At 40.8% G+C, this 16,727-nt stretch overlaps 1 pseudogene; it reads left to right on the top strand.

The window, feature by feature from the left end:
- The first annotated feature begins 7,971 nt into the window (after positions 1-7,971).
- Positions 7,972-15,434, top strand: LOC121949055 (annotated as a pseudogene).
- Positions 15,435-16,727: the final 1,293 nt, after the last annotated feature.

Below are 16,727 nucleotides of genomic sequence, written 5' to 3'. Positions count from 1 at the left end.
GAGAGGCTGGCCCCCTGTGATGCTCCTGTGCTGCTCACCATCTGTCCAGACTCACAGCCCCACAGTCCGGGCTCTATCTGCCAGGTAGTCAGTCAGCCTAATCAGGGAGGTTGTGTAGGTTACTACCTGACCCCTCTGAAACCTCTCTCATTCCAAGGACTGGATGTGTCACAGTGCATTTAAAAACAAGTGGCCACAGTTTAGGTCAGATGTAGGACCCTAAACAGATGGATCCAGTAGTTGATTTAAGCTCTGTTTTGTACTCTGAGCATCGCCACCATTATTGCAGTGGCAGAGTTCAGCAGACAACCCACATTTACATTGCAGCCCATTCTCATTCTGAAGTTGTTAAATACTATGGCTTTTGCAGCACTTTTCAAATCTGCGTGAAATGTGGCAGGGCAGTGACAGCCGTGTCTGAACAGGACCAGGTGTGATTTTATACGCTGGCAGAAGGCACCTGCCACATCACTTGAGAGTGCGGCCAGACAGAACCTATCACATATTTCTGAAACACAGGATAGCGTCAGGTTGAAACACGGCGGGTAATGACATAATTTAAGGTGTGCAAAGGTGCTGAAGGGGCGTGAGGGATGGTCATTGGATGGATCCAAAAGAAAAACCCAGATTTCTGAATGTGATTTTTTTTCTACACCTTACCATGTGCCTTCCCTCACTTCCTAACCATCCATGCGGCATGTGTGTTTGTTAATGTCCCAGTGTTTTGTTGCCTAAACATAACCATGTACAGCGTCATCCCACCATGTCCTTATGTTGACATCACGATAGCAGCATCTCCAACACGTACTAACGCTAGTTATTTTACGTGGTTAGCAGCAACATTATTCCACATCCAAGCCATCAACATGCCTGTTAGTCCCCATCCCAACTGGGCTACTTAAGGAAGTTCTACCCTTAATAAACAAATCTTTATTGGATGTTATCAATGTGTCTTTAATAACAGGCTATGTACCACAGTCCTTTAAAATAGCTGTCATTAAACCCCTTCTAAAGAAGCAAACCCTCTCACCTCAGAGGTCTTAGCTAACTATAGACCTATATCTAATCTCCCCTTTATTTCTAAAATCCTCTGATAAAGGTCTGGTCTCTGTCTTAATCCTATTAGATCTCAGTGCTGCATTTGCCACCACTAACCATCAAACCATCTTTATGCGCAGACTGGAACACTTAATTGGCCTTAAAGGAACGGCACTAAGCTGGTTTAAATCATACTTATCAGATTGTTCCGAGTTTGCTCTTCGGAGTGCCACAAGGTTCTGTGCTTGGACCAATCCTATTTGCTTTATATATGCTTCCCCTAGGCAACATAATGAGAAATCACTCTGTAAATTTCCATTGTTATGCTGATGATACACAACTGTATCTATATATCTATGAAACCAGATGAAACTGATCAGTTATCTCTTTAAACATGTCTTAAGGAAATAAAAGCCTGGATGAGCTGTAATTTTTTGATGTTGAATTTGGACAAAACTGAAGTTATTATTCTTGGCCCCAAACACCTTACCTAACCACCTCCTTTTCTAAGGATGTAATTTCTCTAGATGACATTACCTTGGCCTCTAGCACAACTGAAACGAACCTTGGAGTTTTATTCGATCAAGATCTAGCTTTTGCCTCCCATATAAAACAAACTTCTAGGACTGCTTTCTTTCACTTGTGTAACATTATTTATGTAAAATTACATATCCTTGACATATCCTTTCCCAAACAGGTGCCGGAAAATTAGTGTACGCATTTGTTACTTCTAGGCTGGATTACTGTAACTCCCTATTATTCGGTTGCCCCAACAAATTTGTTAGGTCTCTTACTGCTGAACGCTGCTGCACTTGTTCTAACGGGAACCAAGAAAAGGGACCATATGTCTCCTGTTTTAGTTTCTTTACACTGGCTCCCTGTAAAATCCAGGATTTAATTTAAAATCCTCCTCATTACTTACAAAGCTCTAAATGGTCAGGCTCCATCCTATCTGTCACAGCTCATAGTTTGTTACCTACCCTCAAGATCACTGCACTCTGAAAATGCAGGGTTACTTGTGGATCCCAAAGTCTCCAAAATTAGGATAGGAGCCAGAACCTTCAGTTACCACGCTCCTCTTTTATGGAATCATCCTCCAGTTTCGGGAGTCAGACACCGTTTCCACTTAAGACCTTCCTCTTTGATAAATAATAAATAATAAATAATTTAATAATTAGGGCTGGCTCAGGTTGCCTGGACCAGCCCCTAGTTAGCATTTTTTAGCCCTTGTTTCCTAGTTTTCCCAGATCCTGGCTGCAATCTTGGCTACAACTGATCGTGGAGATAGCCGTGCTGGTGCTGTGACCCTTCCTTTGGTCTTGCTCGTGCTAGGGCCGCACTAATACTGAACCCCTGGCTTGCCCTGATCGTGGTCTTGGTTTTGCCATTGTTGTGGTCCTGTCTGAAGCTACACCTGTCTTCGTGCTTGACACAACCTTCTACTGCCATTATTATGAGCTGTGCCTCCACTATTAATATACACAAGGGACTCTTATCAACACCCACAACATTATCATAGAGTGCAGTCCGTGGGCGGGGGCCCTTCTGTGCGAAGTTTGCATGTTGTCCCCATGTCTGTGTGGGTTCTCTCTAGGGTCTCTGGCTTCCTCCCACAGTCCAAAGACATGCAGGTCAAGTTGATTGGTGTATCTAAATTGCCCTTAGGTGTGACTGTGAGCGTGAAAGGTTGTCTGTCTATATGTGTCAGCCTTGTGATAGTCTGGTGACCTGTCCAGGGTGTACCCCGCCTTCCACCCGATGACAGCTGGGATTGGCTCCAGCCCCCCCACGACCCTTACGAGGACAAGCGTTTACAGAAATGAATGAATGAACACCTATCGCTATTGTAATATGACATGTGTCCATTTCCATTATTGCTGTGCATCCCCCCCCCCCCCCCTCCCTCCCTTCCCCTTCCGCATAATGAGAAGGGGCTGGCAGCGCAGGGTACTCAAATCTTAAACTTTTGAGATTCTGTCAGTTTCAATTTTGTAAAAAACTTGAAAAGCATTTTTAAGTTTTAAGGAAACATCCAATGATTGAGATACAGCTGTTGAAAAGCATTGTATTTACAGGCTGTTTAGAAATCAAACCCAAAAGGCAAAAAATAATCATGGAACATAAAAAAGATTATTAAAATCTGGAAATCAGGTTAAAACTCTGCCAGTAACGACATAATTTAGTTATGACCTGATGCTACCTAGCTGCATTTCATGCAGACGCGAAAGCTGGCTTTTGGTGTGGCAATGTTATGCACTGTCAAGGCAGCTGTATTTTAATCGGTCTGAGCAGCGGTGGTCAGGAGCAGCTCAACTGTGTGTCAGCTGCAGCACATCTACAGAAACAACGTCTTGCCAATTTTTATGTGTGATGCGAGAAAATGAAAATGAAAATGATGTTTTTTTAATGATTTTACTGACTCTAGACCACCTTTTACTGCAGTTTAAACGGTTCCTGTCACAGAAATGAGGAACTACAAAGATGTCTGTTTTATCCAACTTCCCCGTGTCCCTTTCAAAATAACAGCCCCAACAAAATCTCTGTGGACAGAATCCCATAAATTGCTAACAAAAGGAATTTTATTTTGAAACATTTACAGGACCGTGTTGTCAGCAATGCAGGAGCTTGCAAGACTTCATAAATGAGAGGAATTTTACTTTTATATTGTCCTCCCTTATTGAAGATGATGTGATTGGAGTTCAGTTGATTTGAATTTCTGTTAGTGTCTGAGAATCTGTCAGGCTGTGTAATATTTCACACTGTCAAAACAGTGCACTCATTCTCAGTTTGAGGGCATGCTAAAATTACAATAAATATTCGGATGAAAAGTTTTAAAATATTGTGTTTTGTTGTTCCCTTACTTAGTGATAATGGGGCCAGTGTGTATAGAATCTGACAGTCTTGTCCTCACTGTTCCAAAACAACACTAAAATAATGTGTTTGCATATATAATTGAAGAATCAATGGAAATAACAAAAAGTAATGCAAAAATGACTGTTCTTAGTAACTAATTACTTTCACTATGCAGTAATTTAAAAGTAAATGAATTACTTTTTGACACAAGTAACTAGTAATTGTAATTTATTACTTATTATCAGTAACTTGCCTAAAACTGATCATAACGTGACATTAGCAACTGAGCACTGTCAGTGTTGTCAGTGGACTCATGTTCCAATGTGCAAGAGTGCTGTGTATTTTAATTCCATTACAGAGCTGTTTAGGCCTGTTATTGACTGATGAACACCTTAGAGGCCAAAGGGTGCAGTAAAAGCTCACAGCCTGAATCTGGATGTGTTCGCAGTCATCCATCTCTGTGCGTTTCACTCCATGATCACTCCCCAGGGGAACCAACAGGACAGAGGAAGGGAGTGGCAGCATCTGTTATTTTTATCCAGGGCACCATCAGTGACAACCTCTGGTGCTCAGGGTGTGGGGCTGACTCCTGCTGCTGTGTGCAGCCGCTGCACTGTGGACCTCAACAAACAAACATCACTGCAACACTTGAAAGTCTTTGCTCTGTTTCTTTCTCCAACACGAAAGTGTTGGTCATAGTCATGCGCCGTCATATGCAGATGCACGTCTGGGCACGCATGTATATGAGATTTAAGCTCCAAAGCTTTGCATAGAAAGCATGCCATAACACAATCACATTCATGGCTGTAGAGGATTTCAATTATCCCACAGGCCAAGAAGCCAGCATCCAAATCAGCCTCCATCCATAAGTCTCTGTGACTGACAGCTCAGCGTTTGGCTCACCACTAGGCCCTTACAAGGAGGTGTAAACAACAAGCTTCAGAAGATGCACATTTTGCACATGGAGAAATAGTTTTAGTGCCTGCAGAGCCTGCTGGGAACAGCTCCATGTTTTAATTTAAGAACATGTCACATGCCATAGAAATGTTATTAGTTCTTTTTTGTTTTTCTAAGATGTCAGAGTCTCATATGTCGTGTTTGTGGGTTTAAGGTGCAGATGGAATGATGAGTTAAAGCTATCCACTAAAGCTTTTATGAGAGTAAAATAAAGTTATAGGTGCTGTAGTTTCAACTAATTAAAGAGATACTTAAGTCATTTTCAAGCAGCTTTGCACCTTAAAAATGTGAGTATTTGCATATGTGTATGTAAGAGTAACAACCTGGCTAACTCTGTGTTGCATGGCTTGTGAGTTTGTGCACATAACATAACTTCACCCTTTAACATCTCTTAAGATCTTTGTAATAACTGTTGTATTTTATCTGTGAATACTGTCTATTGCTGATCTGCATGTCTGCATGTAATACCAGCCCATGCCCATTCTCATACTGAACTCATGAAATACCTCTGCTTTGACAATGCTTTTGTTGTAAGATGAAGACATCAAATGCCAACTTTCAGGCGAAAAAGCAGCTGGAAAGAGCCAGGTCAGTGTTATTATATGCCGGCAGACAGCCAGACAGCAAACAAACAGGCAACACCACTTCAGAACGTGGCTGGATGAACATTCATGTGTATGCGTCAGGTGCCTTTTGGTATTGTGCTCTTATGTTGAAAGCAGAGATAGTCCAATGTTTGCTTCCCTTCTAAGCATGTGCTTTTGTTGACGCCCAGTGTTGGTTGCCCTGATGCCTAAACATAGCCACGTAAAGGGTCATCCATGTGCATTTGTTGATATCACAGTAACGCTATCCAGGAAAGTAAAAAGCAGACATAGAAGGATACCCAGAGCATAATATGTTAGCAACAGCTAATAGCTTTACAGTGTAAAGCTAGCAAATCACACCGGCTCCTTCAACTACAGTACATGTTTACTTTATATTACAGTAAACCAATCATGTTTTTTATTGTCTTTTTTCAAAGATTGAATGTACTTCTCATTAAAAGCAGTATTTGCAGGTCATTATTGCAATTCAACATAAGGAGAATAAAGTTTCCAATAATACATTTAAGATTAACAAGTGAGTCTGAAGGACATTTCCTGAGTTTGTGCATCCAGTGCTCCTGTCCTGGAAAAAAATCTGTCATTTGTCATGAGTTATAGGGAAAATAGAGACAGTTTTCTCCTAACCCTAATCAGTTAACATCCCATTCATTGGTAAGATACCATAACTATTACACATGCAGTCTATCCCTGCATTTCTTGAATGGACTTGTGTGAATGTATGAGGCAGGAGTCAACAGTGAGGGAAATCTGTTCTGCACATTTTCTACCTCAAGACCAGTAACATTTCGGAGAAAATGCTGATACGGTTGTGCTATGAAAGTGTGAAAGCGGTAACATGATTTAGTTGTGTGTGTGTTTGATTGTATGTGCATAGGGAGTGTGTGGTAGAGCAAGCGAGAGAAAGAGAGAGCTCTGGTGTGAGTATCATCTCCGACCAAAGACACAAAAACAGTGTCGTCTCTGTGCTTTCTGATTATGATTTGGGGGCCAAAAAAGGATAACAGAAAAGGATAACATGAGGGAACTCCTCCCTCAGTCCCAACACAGAGTGAAAATGATAGGCAGCTGTAAAAAAAAAATAAAAATAAAAAGGTTTTTATCAAATGAAAAAACAATACACCTTAGGAAAGTATTTGAAAATTGCAGGCACAACACAAAAGGCCTGATATTTTAACTTTGACAAAAATGAAAGCTAAATCGATGTTAACTGCGATGGATTATATAGCTCAAGCAAGTTTTAAAAGTGTATCATTGACCTTTAAAATCAAATGGAATGAAAATGCCAGGAACAATAATTTAACTCTATAACCTGAAGAAAATCAGACATTTAGTGTGACCTCAGTGGTTTGTCAGGTCACCAGCCAGTGAAGCTAAAAATGATGATAGAGACAGAGGAAGACTGCAAACTGAGTGACTGAGTAACTGACTGTCCCTTTTCAAAGGTCCCTTTTAAAAGTCCCTTCTAAACTGTCCCTTTTAAAAAGGCAAGCAGGATTTCACTGACTGATGAAGAGCCTTATGCTTCTATCACAATAATCACAGATCCACTGCTACTTGGATAACAGTTCCCCTGATCAACATCTGTGTCAGCTCTGCTGTAAATTAGCCTTCAAAATAACAGATTAATCTACTTGTGTCACACTTCAAATCAGCATTTGAAAGAATCCCTTGGTAAGTAATTACAGAAGCAGTCAGATGGAATTAAGCAGGACATTCAGCGAGTCCAACAACTTCATTCTTTACTCAGATGGAGTATCATTAATCTCCATTTTTTTTTTTATCTAAGGTTTTCCTCTGATAACAAAGCAAGGAATCATGGTAGGTCAGTTTGCTGATATATAATCCTAAATTAGCAAGTAATTCCTATTGGGTTTAATGACCTAGACAGAAGTAGTGCATTCATGTTATTTCTTCGTTAGGCCTGCCTCACAGCCACTTTCACTATGAATCAATTTCAGTTTCAAAGATGGAAAATATGAGAAAAGAGCACCAAGCCGATGTGCCCATGAGAAACAGTACAGAGTTTGTGAAGCATGGCAATTTGAAACACCACCATGGCACAAAACACAGTGATTCTGAAGCAAACTGAGCAACTCAGTCTTCACTCAGGGTGGTATGGGGGTTGGGTAAATATAAGAAGCCATTCTTTGACCACAAAGACTGCAATACTGGCTGGCAATGAGATTAATATGAACAATGAACAATAAACTGGAGTAGACAGCAAAAAGGTGCATTCAGGTGCAGATACCAGGTCAGGTGCAAGCTCCAGGATAAGGTTTTTAGGGTCTGGGGTTCAGAGGCTGGGAAGCACAATCAACACTGTCAGTCTGGTAGGTGAAGATGTGCTGGTAAAAATACTGTGGGGGTAACTGGGGGATAAGGAACAGGGGGATTGATGGACAGTGGTAAGTCTAGAAAGTTCATAGTTCCTTTAATGCATCTCGTAGCAGAATATGGAATGACCAGGCAAGTGAAATTGCAGGAAAGTCTTCCCTGGCTTGGGGTCTCCCAAGGCATGGGATTGATCCAGGAGCTTCAGCAGGACACAACCAAACAGCAGGAGGTGAGTCACTGGCATCTGCAGGATGCACAAACACGCACAAGACAGTTCAAATGTGTGCTGTGGTACTATGAGGAGCAGGCAGGACATGTCCATGGGCAAGCAGAGGATCCAATACCAGCCAGAACGCTCTACATATCACGTTTTCGTGTATCTGCTCTTGATGTTCTGGGATACCAAGCACATAGTGGGATTACCCTGCATGTGGTTATGTTTAGGGAACAAACACACATGCTGGCATGGATGGTGTGGGATTAAGCAACAAAGTTAGGGGTTTGTTGGCCGTCCACCAGTTGTCCACTGGCTGACGCCATCCAGCAGCATTTCATGCGCGCAGGAAAGCTGGTTTTTGGCATCATGTTCTTACAACAATTAAGCACTATATCAAAACAGTGATATTTTATGAGTCTTCAATGAAAACAGGCTGGGAAAGCACACGGGAGGGGCGAACACACCAGTGGGGAGGAGGCAGAAGTTAGGTCAGGTCAGTCAAGGAACCAGCAATGACATTAAGTTATCTCCGTAGTGCACACACAAAGATGGTGTATGCTGCCACACAGCGAAATCACGCCACGGCACAGATTTGCACAGGCAGATGAATAGACAAACTCGTGTTGTAGAGGCATTAGGGGGAAAAATATTCTCTAAACACTGTTCATCAGCACACACTGCGATAATACACGGCTGGTTAATGTCAGCAAATTTCTCTGATCCTCTCCACTGTCAAGCCCCGTAGGTCTTTCTTCACTGTTTTAAACATTAAAAAACAAGAAGAAACACATATCTCCTTTCAGTCTCTCCAGGTAACAAGTAGCATTGTCACACATGCCCCAGGCACATTTAGCTCAAGGTCCACAAAACCAGCCTGAAAATCTGAAAAGATTGTATGTGAGTCTATGGAGCACAGCAGTGTAGTTGTAAGACCCTTGTTGGAGCTGCCTGAGAACACATGAGAAGTGAAGCAATCTACGAGTTCCAGCAGCCTCTGGTGAAGGACCCATATATCTACAGTAAACATGAAAAGCTTAAACATTAAAGCTGATTTTTTTTTAATGGCATAATCCGATGGAAGGGGAGAGTGGAATACAAGCAGCGCTTTCACTTGGACGGCATCCTAATTCCATCAGTGTCGGAGAAGCCCGTGAAAAGCCACAGGAAAATTTTCAACAGTACCCAGAGAAGGCAGCGGTCCAGTCAACCCAGAGGGAAATTAACACCTGGCTATTAGCAGTGGACAAATCCGGCCTACCGGGGAAGTTCAAGGCATGGATATATCAACATGGTATCCTGCCAAGACTCCTGTGGCAACTGTTGATATACAAAGTCCCAATATCCACCGTGGAGGGCTTCAAGCGCAACATCAGCAAGTCCCTTCGGAGGTGGCTGGGTGCTGAAGAGCCTAAGCAGCATTGCCCTTTATGGTCACACAAGCGAGCTGCAACTTCCTTTCACCAGCCTGACAGAGGAATTTAAAGTCACCAGAGCCAGGGAGGTGCTTCTTTATAGAGACTCATCTGCAGGCATCGTGGTCAGAACCGTAAGGAAGTGGCAGGCTCAGGAGGCAGTCGACCACGCAGAAGCGAGGCTAAGGCACAGTGTCTTTGTAGGCTCTGTGGTAGTTGGATTTGCAGGACTAGCCATACAAGACCTTGCTACAACAAAGCCCAGGGGAGAGAGAGATGCCAGCCGTGCAGAGGTGGAGGAGAAACGTCACAGCAGGACAGTGGCCATGTGCCAGCAAGGAGCTTGGACCAATTAGAACCATGCATCTGCCCGAAAGATAACCTGGACAGAAATTTGGAAGTCAGAACCAGCAAGATTCAAGTTTCTGATCCAGTCGGTGTATGATGTCCTCCCAAGCCCATCCAACCTGCATAGCCGAGGACTAGCACAAACACCAACGTGCCCACTGTGTCTAGCATGTGGTTCCCTGGAGCACATCTTTAGTTGCTGCCCGAAAGCCCTGGGAGAGGGGAGATATACATGGCGCCATGACCAGGTGCTGAAGGCAGTAGCTGACACCATCTGCACGGGGATCCAGCTGAGTAAACAACAGCTCCCAGCAAAATCAAATCAAACTTTATTTATAGAGCACTTTTTATACATTTAATGTAGCACAAAGTGCTTTACAAGTTAAAAACATTAAAAAAAACAACAACAAAAAAAAAAAATATATGAACCAACCCCTTCTTTCCTGGCCCACCCCCCACAACACAAACAGAAAGATGACATTAAAAAGGCTCAGAACAGAATGGCTTTGGATAAGAAACATGGCTGAGCACAGACGACTAAAATGAGGAAACACCATCATGGAGGGCTGTTTGGACCAGGAGTTGATCAAAGCTCTCAGAAACATCACTACAGAAATAACCCCGCCCCAGACAGACCGGGGAGTCCATGCCAAAACCATGAAGTTGTGGACAGGACAAAACACAAAATGTGTTGTAAAGCCAGCTACTCATTCAGATTATCAGGTCACTAATTTATAAAGTGATATTTGACTGACCTGCTGATAAATCTCTTAATGAAATATATTGAGAGTTTTTCCAGATGTTAAAGTGCAGAGTTCTTATGGAGTGGTGAAGTAATGAGTCCTAAAATGTCTGTTAGCCTTTTTCCACTTAAGCTCCCTAGTCTCAAAGTCTATGGGTTTTTTTGAATGGGTTTTTGGTACGCCTTAAATACGGTCTGTGGTTAACATAGGCTAAAGATGGATGAATGAATGAATGCCTTTATTGTCATTCTATGTCCACAAACAACAAGATTTACTGTCTCTCATAAAAAAAACTCTTTCCATTCACTCTGCTCAAACACACTCACATATTCACACATTAAAATAGATAACTGTTAAATAAGATAAATACACAAAAAAATGAGGTGCTGTACAAATGGTAAAGTGCATATGCAGTGGAATTATTGCAGTGGTGGTAGGGCTGGGAGGAGGATTGGGGGGGTGAGAGTTCAGTTCATGTATGACTGTGGTATTTCAGGTCCCTGTAGCATCTTTCAGAGGGCAGCAGTGTAAACAGATGATGGGTGGGTACTGTCTTTTAAAATCCTGCAGGCTCTGCCGTGGCAGCGAGACCTGTAAATGTCTTCCAGGGGGGGCAGTGGTAGTCCACTGATTTTTTTTGCCACGTTCATCATCCTCTGGAGAGCCACCCTGTCTGCCGCTGAACAGTTCCCATACAACGCAGTGATGCAGTAAGTGAGGATGCTTTCCACAAAGCAGTGGTAGAAAGACTCCAGCAACTTTGCAGAGAGGTTGATCCTCCTCAGCGTCCTGAGGAAGTATAGTCTCTGCTGGGCCTTTTTTACCAGAGCGGTGGAGTTTACAGTTCACCTAAGGTCCTCACTGATGTGGGTTTCCAGGAATTTGAAACTGGGTACCCTCTCCACCTCCTCCTCTCCTATCTTTAGTGGCAGGTGCTCCAGGTTATTCACTGCACACCATTCTGTTAATTTGCAGACCTCTTCTCTGAACACTGTCTCATTTCTCGCCATTTGAGATGAGTCCTACCACTGTTGCATTGTCTGCAAATTTTATGATTGTATTTGTGGGGTGTGTTAGTGTGAAGTCTAATGTATAGAGGGAGGAGAGGGTGGGGTTAAGCACACAACCATGCAGTGCTCCTGTGCGGAGGGTCAGGCTCGGGGAGATGTAAGGGCCAAGTCTCACTGTCTGTGGGCGGTTTATAAGAAAGTCTTTAATCCACAGACACAGATGGTTACTGAGACCAAGGTCCTGCAATTGTGTTAAAAGCTGAGCTGTAATCCACAATCAGCATCCTGACATATGTCCCCTTCTGCTCCAAGTGTGTCAGTGTGGTATGGAGGACTGTGTTTATGGCATCCTCAGTGGATCTGTTTGCCCTGTATGCATACTGGTGCTGGACTAAGTTGGGGGAGAGGGTGAATTTGATATGCCCCAGAACTAATCTTTCAAAGCACTTAGAAATTTAGAAGCACTGCCAAAGCACTTAGAAATTTAGACTTTAGAAAATTAGACTTAGATATTTAGACATATTGTTCTGCAACATAAAATATGTCTGTATAAACTCAGTTTTTGAACTTTTGAGGCCTTATACATCGTAAAAAAAGTGGTTGCTAACAAGTGGCCAAATTGGACTACATTGTTTATCTGGGATGTTAGACGTCATCACACCGGACAAAGAAACTCATTTAACCTACTAGCGGCCTTTACAGCTTTATAGCAACAATTGCGATCGAGCTTGTAGATTTATGTTAATTATATTTTTCAATTGTGTTTTAATATGTTTTTACAGTGAAGTTGAATGATTTGGGGTGGTGATGTTTTAGTCATGCGACCACAATGTAGTTTTTTAATAGCTGAACAATAGCTTTTTGCTTCTGGCGATTTCATTTACGCTTCAAAACACACAAAAATTGTGTTCATCTGTGAAGATTATTATGCTGAACAAAACATATAAGTATCATAACTTGTTTGTCACAGAGCTTATTTTTGGCGATAATCAAAAATCCCATAAGGTTTTTCACAAGGGAACCAGTGTAATGCTAACATCCTGGTTGGCATCCAAAAATATCTCAGCCCTTCACCACTCTTTTCTTGTGTTTTATGAGCTTTATGAATTCTTGTTATGTTTGACTTTCTTAAAAGATGATTCAGTCTTGAAAATCGAATTCATGACTTTATAATTTTCTTTTCAAAACATAAACTAATTAAAATAATGAACATAGCGACCATGACATCAACAATTGTTTTGTGCACTTCTGCTCTGAAGCCTCAACTTTGGAATTTTGGCGTCTGTCTTCTTGGTTTTTTTTGAAGCCATAACTGACCATATTTGGGTGAGTTAACCCCAGCACTAGCTGCTAGCTTAGTTAGCACACAGCACTTAAAGCCAGTGTGGTACAAGGTCACACTTCACATGAGCTAACTCAAAGTTCAGTTCACACTTGTCCACAAATGGACTAGTTCACACTCATAGTCCACTATTTGGATTTTAAAGAAGTCTACAGTCCCTCCAAAAATCTGTGTCCAATGCCCAGGCCAATAGACAAGCTTAGCAAAGCTTTTGGGCCCACTGCATATACCGCAGTGATGTGGCCAGTGTGTTTCTTACATTTATGATGTATTCATTGAAATGGTCAAATTTTGTTAATATAGCTTCATTTTTAGCCAACTGAAAACCATAAAGTCAGGTTAGCTTGTTAAACGCCTCTGGTTTGAAATCTGTTGGTGAGTGTTTGTCAGAGACCAATGTCGATAATCAAAGGTTATAATGACAGTGTTGCTTGCAGCAAGGCTCCAGATCTCTGGTTTGGTCTTTAAAGGCTCACATGATCCCTCACATAGATTAATAGACTGAGAGCCAGGTGACAACTGCTCAGCAATACTCTGAGTGGCGCTAATGAGTCAGTTGACAATTTGTCCCAAGCGCAGGCTGAATTCGAGGAAGCCTGCATCAATGCAAGTGATTAAGAACCAGCCCCATTTACTGTAGCACTTGAGCTCTGTGAAAACACAGCTCAGGACGCCTCAGTGCTGTGTCTTAATGGAAGTGTTTACAGGGTGGATGTCTTTCTTTCTGTTAGAAGAGGAAAATGTCCCAAAAGCCATTTGTAGCATGTGGCTACTGTCACTTCTAATAATTACAATTATACCTGACCAAAATCCATCCAGAAATCACCAAAATCTGTTTCAGATCAGAAGTCAGAGGTAATAGTGTATCCAACAATTCAGCATGATTTGTTGCACAGTAGCATTCAAGGTGTTTGTGGTCATATGCCTGTAGGCTGGTTTTAGGATCCACACTATAAACAGGCATGGAGAGTTTAATGAATATGATCATGAAATGTCATATTCAGCCTAAGTATTATCATTCATGTCTAAACACAAGACAATTATGGCAAAACCTCCACACATTAGCACTTGATATTACATTTCTGTCTGTCTTGATGGGATAAATGAAAATAATATTGCATATTCGACACATGAATAGTAAATAGCATGTCCTCTTATTAGTGATTTTACAAGGTGCAAGGTAGATAGTCAGTTTTTAATAGTACTTTAAAAAATAAAATTAAAATTTGTCCTTAAATTCTGCTACATTTTGAGGGATGTGTCGACTTTTTTTTTTTTAGCAACTTTTAAAACAATAACTGAAAATAAATAAGCCTAAAAAATATTGACCAAACAAAAATTGGGGGATATCATCACAAGCGTGAGATACTCACTTTACTATTATTATTATTATTATTATTATTATTATTACATATATAATTTTAACTTTAAAAATTTAAACTTTTTTGTCTACAATTTAAGTCCTTAAGGAGTTGTTAAGTCAAAATGATCACAAAGTAATTCAAACTGTCGACATGCCAAGGATGATAATGAAGATATGTATTGTTTAGATTCGTTGTGCATTTAAACTGTCCTTACTTGATTCACCACAACAGTGTGGTGTTGTAATTTTTATTAAAGTTATACATTTCTTTTAATTTGACTTTTTTTACTGCTGCAGTTCAGCTGCTATGATGATGGATGAGGATGAAGGAAGATTACTGTCTTAGTGAGGTATGTTGAGTCTAAAGCCAGGGTTATTTAATCCTATGAAGGTGGTTCTCTTTTAACTAGGCTAGATCACCATAGTAGTTTATGCATACCTGGTCGGGAGCAAGTTATGTACTGAGTTTTCACTTGAAATCAGCTGAAAAGCTCCTCTCACAATTTCTCTGTGAAACATCACTCTATAATCAGAGTCAGTATATTAGCCATACAGACTGTCAGCTGAGAGAAAATGTTATGAATGCATTTCATTCACTCTTGGAGCTGTAACACTACATAAATGCCAGTTTTATCCATGTATTCATTTATTATTATTGTCAGTGTTATTATTATTATTATTATTATTCACATCTTACATGGAGACCTTCAGTTTATCAGTGATGCAGAAAATCTAAGTATTATTGTTTTATTTGATTCACACAGCTGTTGTTGCTCTCAGTGAGCTACTGAACTAGTGTAGTGTTCTCGTCCACAGTGATTCTACAAGAAGCTTCTATAAAATCACAGGCAGCATTAAACATTAACACAATGGTAACAATAACACACAAAAGATGGTGGAATGGGAGGGTGTGCATGAGTGAGCTCTGCTAGGGCCTGTCTGTCTAAGTTGTATTGAACTATTATTGAACTTAATTATTATTGGAATGCAGTTTTTGAAAAAGGAAATCTAATACATAATTTGCAACAATTAAAGGTGGCCTACCTGGAGAATAAGATCAGACAGTCAAATCTGCGGATTGTAGGAGTTCCAGAGGGATCCGAGGGAGCTGATATGATGGCTTTCCTGCGACACCTGATTCCTGATATACTCCGCTCTGCATGGAGAGGAGCCATTGGGTCGCCATGTGTGACAGGACCGATCTACTGAACCTCGACCCATAATCGTGAAGTTCCTCAACTACCAGGATAAAATGAAGGTCCTGCGACTGTCACGTGAGAACAGAGAGCTACACTTCAAAGATAAAAGGGTACACCTTTTCCCCAACCTCAGCAAAGCAGTTCAGTCCAAACGCAAGGCTTTCCTGCCGGTGAAAAAAAAAAATCCAAAAATTGGTAAAAAGGTATGCCATGCTCTGCAACTCTAACTATTGACCACGAAGGCAATAACTTAAGGTTTCATTCATTTAATGAGGCAGAGATCTATGTGAATGAAATCCAGGTTAGTGAGCCTTCATAATCTATAGACTAGTGGGCCCCTCTCAGTTGGCCCGCTGTTGCAGCAAAGACTGATAAAGTAATCTCCACCTTTATTTAAAAAACCTAATAATAATTATTTATTTTTATTTATTTATTTCTCTCTCAAATATCATTAGTTTGGTCCAGATGTGGACACTTTATTTTGATAGACTTTGGAGAGTCTACAGAACGAAAAACATTTTTTTCCTGTTAATAGGTTCATGTCAGTTGTAATTAGACACTGTGCTTGTCTAATTATAATAATGATAATAGCACCACTGGTTGTCTTCTTCTTTTCCTTATGTATTTATTTATTTAGTTAGTTAGTTTTCTTCATTTTGTTATTATTATTTCTCAATTATTATTATTATTCTAATAATACCAGTTTCAAGATAGTAAATGCTGAGAGTTAGATCTTTTTTTCATTTTGCATTTAATAATGATTGACAGACACAGGCTCCCTCATTTAGTGGTTAGGCATATGGTTTGGCACAGCACAGATTATCCAGTCTTGGGCTGTGCCTTTAACTATTCGGGTGGGAGGGATGGGGTTCTGTGCTTTTTGTGTTTTAAGGGTGCAGTTTGTGTTCCATGTTGTTTTTATGTTTTCTATGTTTTGTGTGATTTTTTGAAGAAAGTAAAAGAAGAAAAGAAAGTAACTAATGGATTGCTTCAGGAGACTCATTTAACGGACTTTGGGCATCTGAAATTAAAGAAAGATTGGATTGGGCAAGTTTTCTTTGCTACATATAATAGCAAAAGTAGAGGAGATGCTATTTTAATTCATAAGGACCTGCTGCTAAAAATTGAGCATTTCGAATCTGTCTGAGATGGTTATTTTGTTTTTCTCTCTGTTTTTTTATATGGTGAAATGGTAAGCATTTTATATGTGGATGCTGCACCAAATATTCAAGTGAATCTGTTCACACAATTAACTGCATTGCTTAAGTGTCCCTAATGTTATTATTGGTGCTGACTGGAACTG

This window comes from Plectropomus leopardus, chromosome 10 (genome assembly GCF_008729295.1).
Source record: "Plectropomus leopardus isolate mb chromosome 10, YSFRI_Pleo_2.0, whole genome shotgun sequence".
NCBI classification, from domain to species: Eukaryota; Metazoa; Chordata; class Actinopteri; order Perciformes; family Serranidae; genus Plectropomus; species Plectropomus leopardus.
This window is presented reverse-complemented; position numbering and strand designations above follow the sequence as displayed.